Genomic DNA, 6,057 nt, shown 5'->3' on the forward strand with positions numbered 1-6,057 from the left:
ATTTGTATTGGGTTAATTGCAAAATTTATATTGTATTTATATTGTATCAACTAGCTAGAAAATATTAGGAATTCGAATTATCTCTCAAAAATGCTCTTACGCGCTCGTCGTGCCACCTAGTGGCTCCGCTTATTAGACGACGGTTATGCACATACCAAAATGTCGGCATCCTTACTTTCCAGAAACGCTTAAAATCCCTCAACTTTACAAACATATAACTTTTGAACCAATGAATTCCTAACTTTGAAACTTGCATTTTTACAATAGCTTTCGCAACAGTTTTCTTGTCAACATCTACGGGATTACACAAAACAAAGATGAAAATTTTTGGTCCTTTAAAATAAAGTTTAGCCGAGATAAGATATGATATAAAGAAAGATCGGAAGTATATTGAACAACACTGATACATTATTTCCAAGCTTTAAGAACTATTAAAAGAATAAATACAGTTTTGTTTAACTCCTATTTCCTACAATCAATGTAGGAATTTTTTATTTTGCATAAAGAGTCGCAATTTATTTATAGTCATATCTTTTCATTACAAAATATTGTGCTATGTTTTGAGCAAAGTATGGCGACAATTTTTGACCACCTTTAAAACAATACATATTTAATATAACTATATTTTATTAAAATATCGTTACATTATTACTTCAGTATAACAGATAGTTTATATAAATTTGCTAGGGCTCCTGATGAGTATTAATCGTTTACTGCAATATGGTAACGCACTTATATAAGAAATACTTTTTATATAATATCTATATCTATATCTATATATAATATCTATATTACAATATTTGTACAGAATTTATATTTCTCCAGATGCGATAATTTTGCTCATTATTTTACTCATTGAAAGAAGAATAGACTTCGTCGCTAGAAATAATTTTTTAAATAAGCATGTAGAGACGAGTTTTGAAATAATCTACGAATAATAATAAATAACAGTGCGTATTTTTTATGAATATAATTATACACATCATTGGTATAATTTATGTTTGACTTGCTCCGTTTCGTAAGACTCTAATACATACATAGTACAGTAATTTCTCCAGGATTCGCCGAACTTCAGTACTCTCAGATTTGCGCTGCCTTTGATATTTTTCTAATGCTTTTTTTGTTACAATTACAATTTGTGTAATGAAATAAAATACGTTATTTGCTACGTATATGGTTTAAAGCATGTCGTGTTTGGTATCATTTTAACTGGAAAAATCTGACCAATATATTAAAAAAATGTTCATAGATAAAAAATTAGAAAGAAAAAAGTTAAGGCATCGTTTTTATTTTAATATTATCGTGTCTTTGTGACTAACTTTGCATTAATGTGCTTTTAAATTTGCCTACTGTTCTGATTTTCATTCTATCTCTCTCTCTTTCTCTCACGAGATGTCGGTAACTATAAAGGCGAGCCACGAGGCACGAAGAATCATGCCTTAGCAGGACTTAGTAGTCTCATAAGAATACTATAAAAATATTATAACATTTTAAATATTATTATATTTATATTAATATTTATACGTATTATATACAAAATATTCGCATCTTTCGATTGTGACTAAAAACATTTCTGGGAGAAGTTACTGTATTTCCATGTTTATGAAGTATTATAGAATCTCGAACTGAACAATCATTAAAATATACAATACACTAACTGTATTCCCTATTTTGTTTTTATTGGTTGCAAAAATGAACGCTTTTCTATTTTCAACCAGATTCACAAGTTTATTGAAAAATAGTTGTGAGATCTTAAATCATTAAAGTGGTCAATATTATTATCAATGACTTTACTCTGCGTAAACTTTGTTGCGACAATATGTATAGTCCTCACGCGACAAGAAGACACCTTTGTGTTTACATTCCCCCACTTACTAGTTGCCCCATTGTCGCAGCTAGTAAGAGGGGGAATGTAAACGCAAAGGTGCCTTCTTGTCGCATGAGGACTATACATATTGTTGCAACAAAGCTTAGACTATAAATTGAGCTAACAAATTCGTTGAGTTAAATCGATAGTTTCGATAATTGCCAATTGATTTCAAACGTGTGTCCGTTGAAAGCTGTAACGACATAAACAGATGGTAATTAGATGGATCCATGTAAAAAGTATCATTTATTACAACACCGTAAACAACATGAGCTATTCACGCGTTTTCAATCGTGATTTCTCCAGGACTAAATGCAATTTCTATATAGTATATTGTGTATCATGTACATATCATGGAGGAAGTGACCAATATCGTATCACTGGAGAAATGTTGGGATCTCGATGGAATCTGTAGAGTTTCTTAAACGTAGTTTCAAATAGTTGGCACTGTTAGTTGCATATTATTCAAATTCTTAACCCTTTGCAGTAAATTTTTTGATCCGTAATTTTCATAGCCTAATCAAAACTCTTAAGACTTATAAAATGTGGAAACTAATTTTTAAAATTTTCGATAAAAGGTTTGATGTGTTTTTGCTTTGATCTTGAGAAAAGAAACTTAAAAACACGTTGCAAATAAAGATTAAAGAATACATTAATGATGCTTTCCAAAACAAAAGAATAAAATATTGTATTTATGAAACACGTCTAAATCACAGAAAAACAATAATCTAATCGCGGCTTCTTAGATATATTTATTTATTTTAAGTAACTCAATAATTGAAACAAATTTACGTCTTTCTTCTACGTATCTTTATGCAAAATAAAAATCGTCTATGTCGACTACGATGAGCAGTGTTTACGTAAACATTATGGTAATTGTTCAAATACACTACACTCGTTTTAAACATAAATGAAAGTATCTTTAATTATAATATATATGGAAAAATAGGGACTATTAAAGAAAAACGCTCTGATAAATATCTCGCGCTTCTTTTCTCAGTATGAGCATGGAATACACATATAACCTCACTCTCTACATATTCCGTACGCACTCTTACATACTACCAACCTCATATCCACGCATTCATTACCAACCTATTCACATTCTCATTCCACTTCGCGCTTGTACAATGAAATCAACTCTGGCAAACATGTATTTTTCTCTTGATAGTGTTAATATGCCGAGAATAACTTGACCATATACCTTATTATACCTTCTGATGTTCTCAATGTTTTGTGTTTCACTTGCTCATTTCTGTTATAAATGCCTACAATCCATTGTCTATTTACGATAGGACGAAGTAAATGTAAATACAGCATCATAGACTATACTTGGAACGGTACGAAATGTACTGTTCGAATAATAGAAAATTATAAGAGTTCAAATAATGAGTTGAAATAATGAGTGTTCCAATAGTTAGGGTTACACTGTATAAGTTTAAATGCTATTGTTTCACGCCATAACGAAATACATACTTGATATTTCGAAAAAAGTATCCCGCTCAAGGCCATTGAAAAGCATTTAGAAGCTCCGAGTTAATGGGGCCGTGTAATTAAAAGCTAAATGAGGCTTATAAGTTAACCTATTATTTAACCTTACGTTAACGCAACATTTCTCTCGAATTGTGTTTCGGTGAATTTATATTATTGAATTTCATTTTTCGCACAGATACAAAATCTGATTTTAAAGATTTACTTATTATTTTTTTTATAGTATTTAGATTAATTTCCATAGATAATTCTAGCATCATAATGCAATGTGTTTGGTTCTGTAAAATAACATACAGGTTATTTTATTTAACATGCTTTACGTCAGATCTGTTCAACAGGCCTTGCGGCGGGCAAGGGCAAAGTCACGGGCTAAAGGCAAAGCTACGAGCAAACGCTTTAGCGAAGTAGGATCATGTGATTGATGCCTGCGTCACTAGGGCCTATGCCATTTGTCCGATGCTCATTCTATTTCACTCAATCTCGACATAACTTACAGTCGATCAGCCAGTAACGTGTCGTTACTGCTGGGGAGTTCCACAGCAAGCTAAGGAAGGGTCACCGTTACCCTCGGAAGTGGGGGCTAGAGCCCGCTGATTGGTGTTTACCCTGGACTCAGAATCGCTGCCCGTAGCGGCAAGCTGTTGAACATCTCCGTTTTAAGTTATTGAGAGTTATCTTAGTTTCTTGCACAAAATTATCGATTTGAATTTAATTGGAATTTGATAGTAGAATTGATATGCTTTTCTATACACTTTTACATATAATGAGAAAATTAATACGTAAAAATTGTCTTTTTTCTTTATATGGGATTTAATGAGTTAAACAGGAGAAAACAGGATCACGGCGAAGTAAAACGAAGCAACGTGGAAACATGATCCAGTCGCGGGATAGCAAATTATACAGTAGAAACATTGTCGGAAGAGACTCGGATTTACGGATACTGTAATTAAAGTAAATAATTCGAAAATGTTTTTCGGTTAGTCGCATCCAAATCAACACTCGTGCAATTATGACAAGAACACTGAAATCTAATTACCGAATGAATAATAATTAGGTTGCTGATCTTTATGCAAATTCTCACTTCTATTCGTTATTTTACATCAGTTAAAATTAAAGAAAAGTTTCCTTCGACAATTTGAAGATTACTCATCGTGAACGGATAACAAAAATGCCCTCAGCGTGTCTTGTTCATTTAAACATTCTTGCATTTTACAAATCTATACATGTCATAAATGTATACAGATCTGCAGTCTATACTTTGTTCAACGAGAACTGTCACAAAATATAAACAGCTACACGCGAGCGATCGTGATCGAGCCACGGCCGATCACAATTTTTGGGCCTCTGTGCATGCAAGGGCCCTCGATGAGGGTCTTCTAAAATCCGTCCCTGAGTATCGTCGTCTAACAGCCACTCAGCTGCAATCGCAACACCAATCACGTGAGAAAATTTTTTTGCGGGAAAATCTTTTTTATATGCAACAGTATACAAGAGGATTATATTTACAGGTCAAAATTAGTGAATACATGCAGTGCGAATAATTGTTTTATTTGTTATTATTAGGTCGTTTAACTACGTATGCTAGCTGCAATCGAGTTCCCACTCGTTTTCGTTATTCTCCCATAGCACCACGTTCTGCTTCTGTAAGTCGTACCTATACGCGCAGTTGACAGCAGAGAAATTGTGAGGTTGTAAATTAAACGAGGCGACAGATGGAGTCAGGCTTCGAGTGTCTAACAAAGCCCTTCGGAAAATGATCCCTGCGAAAAATTATTGCAACATCGTGTCATCCGACACTCCGGAATTGAAGCGTTGGGGTATTTTTTCAAAACGGCAGAAAAGCCTTAAATCTTTGACTATTTCCTCGCTACGGTAATGTCGTTCGAGATTGGTAATGCGATTATAAACCCTAGTTGACGAAATTATGGGATCTTTTTCAAGCTTAACAACCGACATCGGCCGAGGGTGCCATCCTGAGATGCTTTCTTATTGCTCGTACTTTCGCTGCCGACAAAACCGAAGAGACAAGAGCTGCCAGTTAATCCTGTAGCATAATGCGGACGTCATAAAATAGATATCAAAAATGGTGTTTATGGGAGAGGAATACCACGGCTTCGTAGTAATTGGCCTGTATACGACGCTTCGAACATCTCCGCGAGGCATTATGAACAAAACACGACAATGGTATTCGGTATCGAACAAAACGGTAAGATTTGCTTTAACGCGTGAGACACAACCAAAGTTTCACGTGACACCGGAATAAATAGTTTGAATCCAATTTCAATAAAAACTTGTACAGTAAATTCTTCATAATTGACGCTCTGATTGTACACAAAAATGGACAATTTAGGAAGAGGAGATACGATTATTCGAGCCTTGCGGCTCGATTTTATAGTTGTTGATAATCGGTAACTATAAAAACGAGCCGCAAGGCTCGAATTATCGTATCTCCTCTTCCGAAATTGTCCATTTTTGTGCACAATCTGAGCGTCAATTAGCGAGAATTTACTGTGTATGGTGCATCAAATAATTCATGGAACAATTGTTTTGATGCGCCATCGACTTCAATCGCACCCATTCAAGTTTCACAGGAACGAATCGCTACGATGAAGACGACGTTCGGAGGACTGTTTTAGCTTGCAAGGTGCTTCTGTGAAAACAAACGTCGAAATTAATGATAGTTTTGGACATCGCTAAAG

The sequence above is a fragment of the Megalopta genalis genome, unplaced genomic scaffold (genome assembly GCF_051020955.1).
Source record: "Megalopta genalis isolate 19385.01 unplaced genomic scaffold, iyMegGena1_principal scaffold0026, whole genome shotgun sequence".
Lineage (NCBI taxonomy): Eukaryota > Metazoa > Arthropoda > Insecta > Hymenoptera > Halictidae > Megalopta > Megalopta genalis.